Here is a 15602-nt window from a genome sequence, read left to right as displayed (position 1 = left end):
GACCTATGATAATCAATAAGAGGCAGGATGACAGGGTTTGGTGACGTGAGAATTTCTCCTACTCTTTGGACACCAAACATGAACACCATACGTTGTTGAAAATGGATTTTTCTACTAATTGCAATGTTTATTCTAATGTGTGGAGTGAAATGGAAGGGAAAAACCTCTATTCCTGGGCCATTACCCATTGTATATGCATGACCTAATGCTTAAAACAAAACAAAGATATAGACATCCAAACTAAGTTTGTACCTAATGAGAGGCAAAATAAAAAGATTTACTGAAGCGTTTATCTCGGCCAACCTAAGAGGGCCCAAAATTCTACAAATCACTCGTCGCTGAAATTGTAATTTTGTGCTTACAATGATATGCACCTTTTGCCTAGCAATAGGAACAAATGGGTCATACAAATCTTCGTGATTCATACAAGCTACTTGATTATGCTAAAAGTTGAGCGTACACAAAAGTACACAAGTCCCCCTCCGTGGGGGCACCAAAATTGAGGCGGTCCGGGGCGGGCAACAAGAGAGCAGACCTCTAAACACCCCCCAAGGCTCTCGTGCTGCTCAATTGGGGTTGGGGCAACCACAAGCACAAACACAACAATAAACCCACAGCCAAACCCAAACAAGATAGGGACATGAAAGGTGAGAGAAACCATGAAAGGTGTAGGTTTGAGTGAGGGATTGAGAGGAGTAGTGTGTGTGTGTGTGTGGAAGTGTGGAAAGAGGTGAGAGAAGACTATGGGCTACTTGTGAGAAAAGTGGGCAGAATGGGGATATAAAAAATCCCACAAAAATACCTGTTTTTCTTCACAACAAAGTCTTCAGTGGCCCCCATTTTGTTGAATTTGCATATGGCTCCAAAGGTGAGCCCCTCCTTGCATGAGAGCATGACCTAATTGATTCTTAGGGGTATTAAAATATGCATGGTTGTGGATTATGCATAAATATAATACATGGATATGATGGAAAAAAACAGGCTAGTGTATAAACTATTCATGGAATCTAGAATAGTGTCAGCTATATATAAATATAAAATGGAAAAAAGAGATATATGAAAATATAAGGAATCAAATAACTCTAGGAAATAGGAATTCAGTGAAAGGCAATGACTGATGGTGAAAGGTATTTTTGAGGTTTTTCTTTGGAGTGGATTCGCACCAAAAATAAGAGAAGCTTGCATGAAATGATTTTTTATAGACTACATAGGTAAAAAATATTATGGTAATGGTGAGTAAATGTACATAGCATATATAGGAAAATAACGCACACCTAGGTGAAATATTTTAATAAATACCAAAATAATTATGAAAATTCCCTATATATAGGCCCTATATACAATGAGATATTTACACACCAATGGGCCATAATATACCTTGGATTTTGTTTTTATTTATTTTTTTGGCTCAATTAGCTAGTGATTAGCTAGCTGAGGGTTTTAAGAAGATATGGGAAAAAATTCCTAACTCACACACGCCTATGTACAGTGAAAAGTTAAGAATAGCCACAGTGTTTAGGTGATTTTGGTAGGGTGAGGTAACTCACTATGGTGATTACAGAGAGCCGAAAAACGGCTATCGGTAGAGAGCTCCAAAGCTTTTTAAAAAAACTCTTAAACAGTCTGGAGATGTTTGGGCACACAATTTTTTTGGTCCTTGTATGCTAATTTTGAATCTACATATGCTACGTAGGGGACTTAGAATGTAAGAATCCAAGCCTTTTTTCCACCATTATCATTGTTGATTGTTGTCTTCTTCCGTGGTTGTCATGGTGCTCCACTTTCCATGTGTGGAGCGAGCTTACAACTAGTCTGCAAATGGTGCACAATAGATTATCAAAAATTCCCTAGGAGAACTTTAGAAGTTCAGAACAAGTGATCGCAATCGACACCCCATGTAAACTATCTCAAAGATTATTTGAATTTCTTTACGTGCTTGACCAACTTGGCATGCACATGCACACACATTGTCAACACTCCACCTCCATTGTCATCCCACACTACGCCTTCCATGTCCACCTGTAGCTTTTTCTCCTCTGATTGAATGTACTCGCTAGCCCTACACTAGGGGCCATCTTGGAAGAATGCATCACCACCCACACCCCTTTCAAACTATCATCATAGTGTATCTGTCCCAGTGGGTTTCCAATGACTTTGTGCAACTCAGCCTATCCCCATACACCCTACTCAAACTATATACAAGGGTCTCTGCTAGGCGGTTTTTTAAAGGCATTGTGCAACTCAGCCAACACACAAAAAGATATCTTCCCCATTACATTAAAAGGGTCTCTGTCCTAGTGGGTTTCCAATGACTTTGTGCAACTCAGCCTATCCCCATACACCCTACTCAAACTATATAAAAGGGTCTCTGCTAGGGCGGTTTTTAAAGGCATTGTGCAACTCAGCCAACACACAAAAAGATATCTTCCCCATTACATTAAAAGATAAAAAGAGCAATCGATATGTCTATACTCAAATTGACAAGTACATAAGGACTCAATTGGTAGCAAGAAAACCTCTCGGAGGCAACCATACAGAGCTCTGCCAACGATCTAAATGGCAACAACCAATCCACATTGTACAACAATTCAACCACCTTGAATTTCATTGTTGTCTTGTAGCACCTCCCCAACACAATTGGATGTCCTAGCCTCCCCTGTGCCATATGCATGTACTACATCATCAAGACTGTCCATCATGTATGGATGTGTCAATGCCAAAACTAGTATGGCTACACCCCTCTCACCCATAGGTGGATTTGTGTGCCCTAGCACCAACTCATCAACCTCTAGCATGGTCATATCAAAGAAATCCATGTCCATCATCTCTGCTTGTGTCTCTAGGGAGTACACCTGCTCTATCTCTAACTGCACAGACCCTGATAGCACTTGTTGTGTCTCACTATAGCACTCCCACTCTACCTCTATCTCTACAGATTCTACTGGAACATCCTACATAACTAAATTCTCTATCTTGTGAGCATGGTGGAGCTCACCCGCAAAGGAGACACATCTCGTCCCTCTTTCAAAGAATGCCAGTAAAAAAATTGAGACTATGCCTTTTCACACATCAGATACATGCATAGGATATACCAAGCCACTACGGGCTCTTTTGGTAATCACTAATGAACTACAATGCATCTAGAAATATCTCTCTCTAAGAAGTATCTAACACCCAGAATCTACTAACTACCTCACTAAGATCAAACTATATCTTGGTTGATGAGGAACATAGAGAACATGTCATAGAGAAAATCATGCATTAATGGGAAATGACAAGCAAACATCTCTTGCACCTACAATGTCAAGCGCCGAACCATCATCCAGGTGCACACAACCAATCTCCCACTAGAGAAGGTGCTAAACCACTCACAATGTGGTGTGACATGGAAAAGTGCATCCTCATCTCGCAACCAAGGTGGAGAAGTTTCACCTCTAGAAGACATCTAAGCAAGCTGAACACTAGAGGGAAATGCGACATCACTATCACTGGCATATGAAGCCACCACTCTAGCATGTGTCAACACCTCATCTACACCACACACAAATCTTTGCTGATGTCTCATACGTTTGAAACAAAAATGTCTGATGTGCCCTGTGACAACAATACCAAAATTGCATTCATCGACAACTATGAGACCTTTGTCTGTCACAAGTCATCACTGTAGACTCTAAATTGTTGCACATGTCTGCAACCATAAGTGAATTTCAAAAAACTATGGCGAGAAATCATGGGAGAAGACTAACAAAGTCTCCCCTATAAACTGAGCAAAACCTAAAGTACAATCTCTACCATAAACCATGCCAACCGAGTGGGAGATAAATCAACCACTATACAATCATGATCAACTGCATCAAAAATGATGCTCACATATGCATAAAATAAGCTCCACAATATGCTAACACTACAAGCATACAATTTGGGACAAATAGCTCACCTAAGCACAAAGTGCATAACCATATACACAAGTAGTGAGCAAACTAGATCAAAACGCATCCTAAAATGCAAAAATCTACAAACAATATATGAAACCTATGATTGGCAAAGTATGTAGCCACACAAGCATATGCAACTCTCACCCCTGCGAGAGTGTGTACAAGGTTGTCAAAACCTGTCAAAATGGGGGTCAAACATTCAAGCACTAAACCATTAGAAAAAAATTATGTAAATATGCATAAAACATGGAAAGAATTTGGGAACATCTAAGCCATAAGCAATCGGCAACCCAAACAATGCATAAAATACATCAATGAATCCATCTCGATAATGTGCAAAACAAAGACTCAGTCTCACATCCACAGATGTCATACACCAAGTCAAAATGATGTACCTTACTAACTCTCGAAATTTGAAAATAGCTTTCCTCACTTTCTTATCCATACATACTCATGGGAAAAATGAACTACAAGGTCAAAAGACTTAGACAAGATATGGTTTTAGTGATACACAAAATTCAATGTCTAAAGTAAATGATGAACAACATAAAAATTGAATGAAATAATTAATTGTAACATCTTGTGCCAATCGTGGGACTTCAACCCATACAATTGAATGCTTCCACCTTTCTTTGCCTTTGTGAAAGCTCCCTCTAGTGACCTCATGTATCTTGTTAGTGTACAAATAGATGCAATGGAACTCTTCACTTGATCAAGGCCATCTTTGGTTATTCATGGGTCTTTAGGAAGCACAATCTTCCCATTGGGTGCTCCACATGTAGTAGTGGGTGTGGGGAGACATTTCAATGCCCTCAAATCCCTCCTTGCCCCTAATGAATTTTTTTTCCCCGTAATGGTCCCATAGGGTGTGAGCTACATTCTTGAATTTGTGCATGGGATCCAACAGTGTTGTATTTTTAAGTCCTTACAATAGGGAAGTATTAAAAATGTGGAGTACCTTGACTTACCTTTTGGTGGAATAGACGAGGGTGGATCACTATTTTAGTGCTTTTCCTAGATGCTTTCCCAACGTTCCCTTGTCCACTTTAGTAGAGAAGATAAGGGTGGATCACTATTGTAGTGCTCTTCCTAGATGCTTGCCCAATCTACCATTGTGCACTTTAGAGGCATCCTCCATTTATTGGAGCCTTGTATTTTCTATGGCTTGGGATAGGAAACGATGGCTATTTGGATAGATTACCTTGTGCAAGGCATCTAGCCGCTCCATCACCAATGATGGTCTACAAGTAGGATTGGCCTTATGGCCCAATGTAGAAAACCTTGCACTCATATCATTAGAGAAAATCTTGAAACTTCAAATGGTAAAGCAAGAAGAATGAACAAAACATACCAGAGATCTCTCCAAGGCCAAGATAGTCGTGCATAGTCCACATAAGAATACCCCTCTCAATGCCCTCTCTCATCTCCTTTGGAAGTGAAACATCAACAATGGAGATGCCCTTCCATGACTCCTTCAACTCCTTCAATGAGGGTGTTAGCAGCAAGCTAACACGGATACCATAGATACCATTTTTCGGAGTTCTCATTTTAAAAGAATTATTATTTTTGATAAATCGGGAATATTGTAACTCCTAATTTCTTGGATAAACTCTATATTTAATGAGCTGGGGCTACCATCTTCTAGATTGTATCAACCTGTCATTACCCATCTTTGGTAGAACTCCGAGATTGTTAGTTTTGACCACCAAAAACCTTGGCTAAGGTATAAAAGACAATTTTTGTAAGTTATTTTCAAGTTTTGGATACTGAAATACACAGCGTGAGCTAACGATGCTCACTCCTCTCCTTCTCGCGCTTCCTGCTCCCTCCCCGGTTGTCACATTGCAGTCGTATTTGTTGCATTGGAACCGCAGGTGAGAGCTCTATGCATTGGCGTAAGCAGTTCACAGTAATTCATAGCCTTTGGCGTCACTGACCAGTGGCCTAATTTCATCATAACTAAGAATTTACACTTTCAAATCAAAAACTAAGCATAGTCGGGGTATTGGGGCATCATTGCTAAGCATTTAGATGCATTCTGGGTCGAAAACGACTAGGTCAGAAATCTACTGTTGTTAATAATCGCGATTTTGGAACTTGACCTAAAGTGGGGTTTGAGACCATAAGCATGTGTGCTTAGGTCTTATAAACATGTCCTAGAAGTTTCATTATGTTTGGATGTCATTTGATGCTATAACGAATGTGATTTGTTTGCCGATGAACGATTGGCTTTTGGTGATTTCAGTCACTTGAGTGTAATGGATTTTGGTGATTTCAGTCACTTGAGTGTAGCTTGAGTTAGATGCGGGTTGTTAGTTTTTTTTCAAGAGATTGATAGCCTTTTGTATCCTCTATGCACTAGTCGAGTCAGCTTCATCCCATGGATTGACAAATTAATTGTGATTCTTGCTAATGCTGCAATAAGGTAGGATGGTGAGGTTAGACATGCGTCCCACATTTGGCGCCGTTGCCCGGGATTGAAGAGACCTAAACTAGGGAAAACACGAGCATCTTATGAAGTTATCCTTTAACTCCTTTAGGTTCACCTAGAGTTCAAAACTTTCTTTTAGAAATCGCATAGCTTAAGATTGTCGTCTTTTGCTGTGTAGAGGTATCTTGGAAGTAATCGTACTTGCCGAGTGCCTTTAGGATTGTAGGATTGTAGAAATAGATTAGAATTTTGAGGATGATTGTAGACGAGACAAGTCTTAAGATCAAGGCTCAAAAAACCATAAAAGACAAGAAAATTAATGTTTGTGGACACTTTCCACAACCCCATTGCATGAGAATCTAGGAGTAGGGTAAGTAGGATCCGAGGTGGATTTTTGAACATTGCTCTATCTCTCAAAGAATCAAGTGTCAGTTGTTATTAGAAGTTGCAGAATTTCAGGTCTACGGCTAGAAATAGCATTGTTGGCGGATACACCGCGACGGACGTTAGTACAGCGATAACTCACCTAACAAGATTTGTCAGCTAAGGACGAAGCTCGACCCGCAGGCACATGGAAGTAAGCATAGGGTGTCAACCTACACTCGACCGACTATTGACTACTTCCTACAGAGGTCTCTAACCAATGTCTAAGTTACAGCCTTCAATAGTACACAAGAGGAGATTTCCTACAATGCTTTCAAGAGCCAAATACCCATCAAACGTTCTCGAAATGCTATGGAACTTGAAGGAAACCCTATTAACACCAATAGGTCTCTCTCCCTAAGGTCCGTGACCCAAAACCCCACCCTAAACACCCGGTGCAGAATCACGTAGGATGTCTGACAAGTTTTTGCAGGTCGTCGTTTCTGAAAACTAAAGTGCCTAATGTGTAGCTCTACTCATTGCGAACGCGTGGATATGTTGAAATGCAAAAACGGACAACGTATGCTCATCGAATCACCAGATATAGCTCATGGGTCGATCTCACAAAGCCGGGCCATACACCTGCAATGTAGGTGTTGGCGCGTAGCTCTCTCCGGGGGCAGCATGATGCACTTCTCTACACTTGATTCCGACCACCAGTATGCACATAGCATCAAGATAAAATCTCACTCTCTCTCGTACACAGAGTACGCTCAACTCACACAGACAAAACTTATAAAAATAAAAGGTTTTTTTCATTAAGGTCAAAAGTGGTATAAATACCTTACAATCTCAAACCCTAATGTTCTAATTTAACCATTTACTTAGTCTAAATGTCAAAAATGGGATACAATTTGGAAGCTTCTGCAAGCCCCACTATTTACAAAGGTGAAATGACGGTTTCTTCTCAATTAAGCAATGATTATAAAGGAAATTAGTATCCTATCGGGAAATCATCCTCCTTTGAGTGTGTCCAGCCGCTAGCACTCCCCCCTCCTAGATCATGTCGTCCCCGACATGACAGTAGAGTTGCTTCTTCAATGGAGGCTTTCGCCCATCTTCAGAACAGACTCATACCATGCATGTGGAGCCAGTAATGTAGGGCCGAATATATCTGTATCAATGTTGAAGAAACCGATGTAGAAGGCTTCTTCAAAGGCCTGGAGATGGTACGAGGGCAAAAAATTTGGTAGAGGGCATGTATCACCTCATGGGAAGGTTGAGCAGACAATTCATACGCACATCTATATGTGTCTTGGAAGAAGAATATGTTGTATGTTTTCTGTCCAGGTTTAAAGATCTCAAAAACTTCCAAAGGGGTTTTACAGATCTTCCTGAGTATAATGCAAGAGAGGTTATGTGTGCGTATATCGCACGTGTCAATGCAAGGAACTTGCCGATACACCGTGCGCGAGACACAAATGGCTCCAAGCACACAACAAGCCTAAACTAGTAAGCTCAAAGAAGGCGATGGTGTGTCACTCACCGCTCTACACTTGCTTCATGGAGGATTCCTCGCCACGAAGAAGAAGGAGACGCCGCTACGCCGTGCTCAACCGCTTCATCGTCGTCGTGCCTTCGTAATGCTCGATCGCCCACACACTCCCTCTCTCACTCTCTCTCACACACACACACACAAAGAGATGAAGAAGAAGAAGAAGGATATGGAGCAAGAGCACTCTTCAATTCCACAAATGAGAGAATGAGTGAATTTTAGGTTTAGTTGACTTTTATATGAGCTCACCCCATTCACACTTGGGTGCCCATGCTTAGCCAACTAATCCCTTGAATGTTCCAGTTAGAGTGCGCCTCTCATCGGCGATCACTCTTACCCTTTTCCTATTGGACCGATAAGCCTGGTACTGACTCTACCAAATAAATAATACAATGTCCGCTATAGGTTACAGCGTCCATCTCGTAGGTGATAGGGTGTCCGTGAGCCATGAGGGTTAACATGCCCCCCTTCCTGATGTAGATTCTTTCCTCGGAAGCTATTGAGTTGAAGCTCCTTCGTCGAGGTGGAAGAGCATTTGAGATGAATGTCCTTAGCCTTCTTCAGTCACTGCAAAATCAAACAACATTGGCACAGTAATTTCATTCTCATAAGCAATTAAAAAGCATATGTAGTTTTAGACAGACAAATTGATTGGTAACAGAATTTTAAACAATTTGTCAGCAATAAACATTAAATTGCAATGTAATCAAATGCATAAACAGATGTAAAGGTAAAAAATTAAACAAGTCTGGGGTCGCTAATTTAACAATCGAAAGGCACTAGAGATCGACTATTAATACCATGGGTAAGCTTCTTAATTTTCTCTGGTCAATTAAATTGTTTAATCGCGAGAGCCAAGTATTTCATGTTCGAGGGCTGACTAGAGGCTATACCTAGAAGACTTTGTAGTTAAGCTACGATAAAAGGAATTTCTCATGAAATCATCGCCTGACTGATTACCTTTCCTTTGACCCCCCAAAGTCTTTTCACAGTGATTCAATTTTGATGTGTGTGCTTATTTTGTATGCCTTGGGTTTTTTGCTTTTCAAGGAAAAGCGCCCATACTGGGAACCTCTAGGGCTCTAGTACCATAGGCGATACATGTGAGTGAAGTACCCAATCAAGCTGAGATTTCTCTTCTAGCTTAAGATTTTACAATGTGGCACTTTGATTTTTTGTTTGTTCATTTTCAACATTTTAATTTTGTAACTTTGGGGGGTCATATAACACTGATACACCTCCCCAGGCTCATCACACTAGTAAACTCCCTTTATAATACTTAAGCTAAAGGTCAATAGGGACTAAGCCCACTAGAAAACCCTAGTACATTTCACACAATGCTGCCTAAATCGGATTAAGAACCTAAGTAACCATTCATTATTAGGAAGGCATTCCCCATGGTATTAAGAGAAGATCTCTAACACCTAGCTTGGTCAAACTAGCTTAGTCGGACAGCTTGATTTTTAAACCTAGACAAGTGATTATAACAAAAAAATTACATTGAATTTAATGTTTGGTACTAAACAAAGGAACTAAATATTATGCTACCAATCACAATAAAAGCAAACAAACATAGATGAAAAAAAGATAAGGGGCAATGCTAATGGACAAGAAACACCTGTTTGTGTTGATCGTCGCGCTTGATTTTGAAGAGTGAGTTGAGATAAAGATTTCATGAAGGCCCAAATCCTAACAACAGCAACACGCTCCTATACACACTAGGAAACACAAGGAATACCTCTAGGAGGCACATCAGTGGGAAAAAAGAACTTTGGTAATCACTCAACTCTAATACAGAAACACTCCTATCGTACTAATTCTACCTACCCTCCATCACTCGAGTGATGAGGATCAAAGGTGTTTTATGGCATAGGTTTCTATTTCAGTGTATTGGATGCAAATGTGTAGGTCCGAGTCGATGTTTTGACTTTTACTGTGTATCTCGTTTGCTAATTGCTCTTGCTCTTTTTTTTTTTTTCATTTTTTGTGAGTATAAACCTTTATATATACATTCCCTAAGATTGGGAGATTGAGAGGTCAGGGAAACAAGGTTGAGAGGGAAGCAAGTGAATGATGGATGTCAACAAACACTCCCCCCTTCCTTGGGTAGATCATATCGTTTGAAATGAGCTTGTCACCCTTTGAAACCATTTGTTCTAGTTGGTAATAGGTGAGGATTTTTTCCATTAGTTTTCTCTTACCTTAGGTGCCTCGTCAAGTTGCAAGGGTGGTAAGGTACTCTCCCAGGATCGAACTTGAAGTGGTTCATTAGGTGATTCTTGAACACTCGGAGGTGTGGAATCGTTTGTAGCTTTATGGAGGTCCACTATTGTAGGTGGAGGCTATGGAGAAGCTTTTACCTCTATGGATGCATTACATGAGGAGCTAGAAGCTTCATGGGACTCCCCCCTTCCTGAGCTAGGTGGAACAAATCGTTCTTTCTTCGGTACCCAAACTATCTCTGGAGCGGGTGTGTAGCATTCTGTGATTTTTTTCTTTCCACGATCATTGATTTGTTTTGGAGCTACGGGATTGGGCTCACATGGGTCAGGTGACAGGTAAGAAAACAATCGACGTTTTGGCACCCATATTTGATCATTTTCTTGATAGTAGCCTTGGGCTTCCAATAGTCGTTTAGGAATCCATCGCCATGTTTCCTTACATTTCTTGGAGCAGTGGATGTCTCTTACCAGGCTGTTGTCTTTTAGCATTGGCTATGGTTGCTAAAGAAGCTTTAGGGACCCACTTGTATGTTTTCTTTGTTATATTAGGATGAGTCTTGTCGGAAGCTATATGCATTGCTTCTAGCATATTTAGAGGTACGAGTGGTGGCATTTCATCGCCCTCAGGCGTATATCGCACGTGTCAATGCAAGGAACTTGCCGATACACCATGTGCGAGCCGCAAATGGCTCCAAGCACACAACAAGCCTAAACTAGTAAGCTCAAAGAAGGCGATGGTGTGTCACTCACCGCTCTACGCTTGCTCCGTGAAGGATTCCTTGCCGCGAAGAAGAAGGAGACGCCGCTACGCCACGCTCAACCGCTTCACCGTCGTCGTGCCTTTGTAATGCTCGATCGTCCACACACTCCCTCTCTCTCCCTCTCTCACTCTCTCTCTCTCTCACACACACAAAGAGATGAAGAAGAAGAAGAAGGAGATGAAGAAGAAGCATGGGCGCCCATTCACACTTGGGCGCCCATGCTTAGCCAACTAATCCCTTGAATGTTCCAGTTAGAGTGCGCCTCTCATCGGCGATCACTCTTACCCTTTTTCTATTGGACTGACAAGCTCGGTACCTGACTCTACCAAATAAATAATACAATGTCCGCTGTAGGTTACAACGTCCATCTCGTAGGTGATAGGGTGTCCGTGAGCCGTGAGGGTTAACAGGTCAGGTGAGCCAATGAACAATTTAATGGCGCCCATTAGGGTTTTCACCATGTATTGCTCACTCATTCTCTCACCGGCCTTCAAGCCTGGCAGCTTTGGGTAGTTGAGCCATGTGGGGTGGCTTTTCGTGAGCATCTCTTGTTCTTTCCAGGTCCGCATCCTTGGTAGAGGGCAAAAGCTAAGGTTGTCTCTGATTATTTTAGGCGCCTCTACCAGATGTACTAAATACTATGGGTATTTAGTTAGCGATGCCTTTCTCCATTTTGGCTGAGAGTCCACAATAAGCTTAACACCTTCTGGTTTGGAGATATCTTCTTTGTATAGTGGCACTATCGGCTTCTCTTTAATCCTCTTGTTTATTGTAGCATCTTTATACTTGAGAAGAGGATATGGGAGAGAGAGTTGTAGCCATTCATGTCGAACGACATTTACATCTAATTTTTGAATGGTCATAGACTTCAATACCCTCTGCTCCCACTGCATTGCTTCTTTGGCGGTTTCTTTTATGGCCGCTTCTATTGCCTTTTGTAGATTGTCTTCTTCTTCTTGTGCCAAATCCCGGGGCTCTTGGGATGGTCCCACTAGGATGTCCTCTTGCATTTTTGTGTCCACTGGATCTAACACATTGTCTATATCAATTCCTTCCATAGCTGCTGGCCATGTGCTCAAGTGTGGCTCTTCAGTCTATTGTTGGCCTTTTAGCTCATCAATCTGCTTTTGATATGCTTTCTTTTCCTGTTCAGCTTGATCCCCCATGGTCACTAAAAGGTCGTTCAATTCAGCATTGCCTTTCTCAGCCTCTTCTAGCTTCTTCTTGGTGTCTTTATTTTCAGTTTGCATCTTCTTGAGATCCTCGTCCATCTTCTTTTTCAAGGCTGCTAGCTCATCTTTCATGGCCTTGTTCTCATTCTCCAAATGGATTTGCATCACTAGGGAGCCCTCGGCCAGCATCAATCTTTGTCTTTTCTCTAGTGTCAACTCCTTTTGAAGTTCCTTCATCTGTTCTTCATACATATCCTTCTCTGAAGCAGTGCTAGTTGAGGTAGCGGCTCTGACTCTGCCCGGAGATGCCCTTAGCCTCTGGATTGTCTGATCTTTCACTTTTATTTGATCTTTCAGCTCTATAACTTCGTCCTGGCTGGCCTCATGTTCTAGATCAGCTTTTTCTTTATCATTCCTCAAAGTCTCTACCTTTTTGGACTCATCAGCAAGCTGGAGTGTCAAGTTGTCTCTTTCTTTCTCCGCATCCGTCAGTGATTTGCTGATTTTTCTTATACTCCTCGTCTGCTCCTTGAAGCTTTTGGTTTGCTGCCTGACTCTGTCTTTCCAGCTCTTGGCATCTTTTTAGTGTCGCGTCCAGATCAGCTTGCAGCTTGGCTTGCTTCTGTGTGTTCTCTTGGTCCTGCTTTTGCAGCGAGTCCACTTCGGCTTTGATTTGAACTTCATTTGCTTTGAGATTATCACACTCAATCTCAGTGGCCATAGACCTTGCTCTGAGCCCAGTGAGTCTTTGCATCACTTCATCCCAATCATTGTCTTGTGTCTGTAAATCCATTGTATCTGTGTCCATTTCCTTTAACTCCACCAATCGAGGGCTCAGCATATATTCGTTGGGCCTAGTGCTAGACAACTCAAAAGCTGCATTAGATGCCTCTTCTCGAGAGTATCCAGCAGCTAGTAGATCAAGGAATATTTTATAGTTTTTTTCTTTTGGACCTGGCTTCTCATCTTTTGGTTCAATTTCTGCCTTCTGCTCTTTCTCTTTGTTATCCTCTTCCTTGGAGTCTTGTTGCCCATCAGATTTTTTCAACTCCTCAGTTTGTCGGGGTTGAGGAGGACTAGGAGGAGGTGGTGATGGTGGAGGGCTGGATTCTCGGATTGATGCTGGTGTTGGTTGCTTCTTCTTGAAGTCGCGATCAGCCTTTGTTTTCCTCTCTCTTTCTTGCCCTTCCTGCTCTTCTAGCAGCTACCGTCTCACATCATCAACTTCTTCTTTGGTAAAAGGTATGTTTGGGATATTCTCAGCTGTAGCATCTAAGATCTCGAAATTCTTTATATAATCTTCAAAGTGATCCCTTTGAGTTCTTCGAGAAGATCCAAACATAGCCTCAAGTGAGGGCTTCCACAATTCGCTCAGACCCCCTTTTAGCATCCTCTCAGCTCTGAAACTCTCCATTAGTCTTTTTAGCCTTGCTGCTTTCTGTGACTTTGTTTCCTTACTGGCACTTGTAGAGTTTCTTTCTTCCCCTTCTTAGGCTATGGCGGCTCTTCTGGAACTGTCTCTAAATAGCGCTTCAACCTTGTGGCTACCCCTGGAGCCTTAGGAGGCTCTTCTTCTTTGTCTTCCTTCAGCTTGAGCCAATCATTTTGGGAGGGAGGTAGAGGCCAATTTCCCTTGGCATGCAATGCTCCATAGATGACTTTGGTTATCAACTCACCAAGAGCAATATAAGTGGGATTTTTGGTCCCCATTTTCACAAGGTTGTCATGAATGTAAGCGGCATAGTTCATCTCCCCTGGGTGGCTCTTCTGCATCGCCCAAGTCAAAGTGGTGGCAATAGCTCCAGGTGGCATCCTGTATTTCTGTGTCCGCTTGGTACACATGTGGAAGTACCGATTGTATAATTGACTCATGATGGCCACCTTCAGGTTTGCAATATCTCTTCAAATGTATAGTTAATTTTCTTCTCTGAGTAGACCTTAATGTCATCCCGCCTCTTAGTCACACTGTCTCCTTTGTTAGAGAGGTCAAGTGCTGCTACCGCCACCTTCTCTATGATGACAATCATCGTATTAGGCTTGCCTTGCAGATATGTAACTCTAGCTATGCCGTTATCTTTGATTGTGGTGACAAATTCCCACACTAAGTTTAACATCAATCCCTGTTGGCAAGGCTTCAAAGTAATTGTGTAGATCCAGTTTCTCCAAGTAGTCCCCGATCTTGCTCCTAGCAAATTCATTGAGCTCTTGAGGGATCATGGGTAGCTCTATTGCATTTCCCTCCGAATCTTTAAACACTCCTTGGTAGATTCTCAGATCATTAGTTTCTAGTAGGTCATCTTGAATCCAAGTGCTTGTGGGCTTCAGGGTTCCCTCTGGGATAACAAAAGACTCCACTTCTTCTAATTAGTCCTTAATACTCATCCTCTTCTTCTTTGCAGGCGACTTAGCGGCTGCCATGGATCCTGTTGCACTCAGTAGTTCAAAGTTACTGTTTTTTACAGATTAGCTGATAAACTGAGTTCTGACTACCCAAATGACTTGAAAATTGAAATAAGAACTCAAAAGGGACTAGGGAAGCCATGCATGTGCCCACAGTAGGTTTTTGGCTAAAAAATAAGCATGCAGACATCCTACGCGTAGTATGTCTACTTCCTCTGATTTTGATGAAACTTGACATGCTTGTGGCCCTTGATCTGTGCAACATGGCTATGTACTTGGAATTTGGTTTGGACATCAAAAAGTGCAATTTTGAGCAAATTTAGGCTTTTGGCTCACAAAATGGGTAGGATGTCCTATATTGATGGGAAAATGATATCCAATTGGATTGAAATTTGATATATAGGCTTCTTATACCATGTAAAAGACTCCCATGATATCAATCTCTGCACAGAAGGTCAATATGACCTTGGAGACATCCTACGCGTAGAACATGGCCCTATTCTTAGATTTTGATTTGGATAAGTATTAGTGTTGTTAGGAGCATGTGTAGTGTTTTTAGGCTCAGAAAAGTGCATCTTTGAGGTTTTGGGGGCCAAATTTGATGGGTCTGGCTTGAAATTTGATATATGAGCTTATGAAGATGTTATAAAGATATGTGAAACTCAAAAACACCAACTGGAGGTCAAATAGGGCATTTAGAAATCCTACGTGTAGGATGTCTATTTCATTATTTTTCATATTTGACTCCACAATTAGCTTGGCA

The sequence above is a fragment of the Adiantum capillus-veneris genome, chromosome 20 (genome assembly GCF_014529385.1).
Source record: "Adiantum capillus-veneris isolate H3 chromosome 20, ASM1452938v2, whole genome shotgun sequence".
NCBI lineage: Eukaryota > Viridiplantae > Streptophyta > Polypodiopsida > Polypodiales > Pteridaceae > Adiantum > Adiantum capillus-veneris.
Note: the sequence above shows the minus strand (reverse complement) of the source record.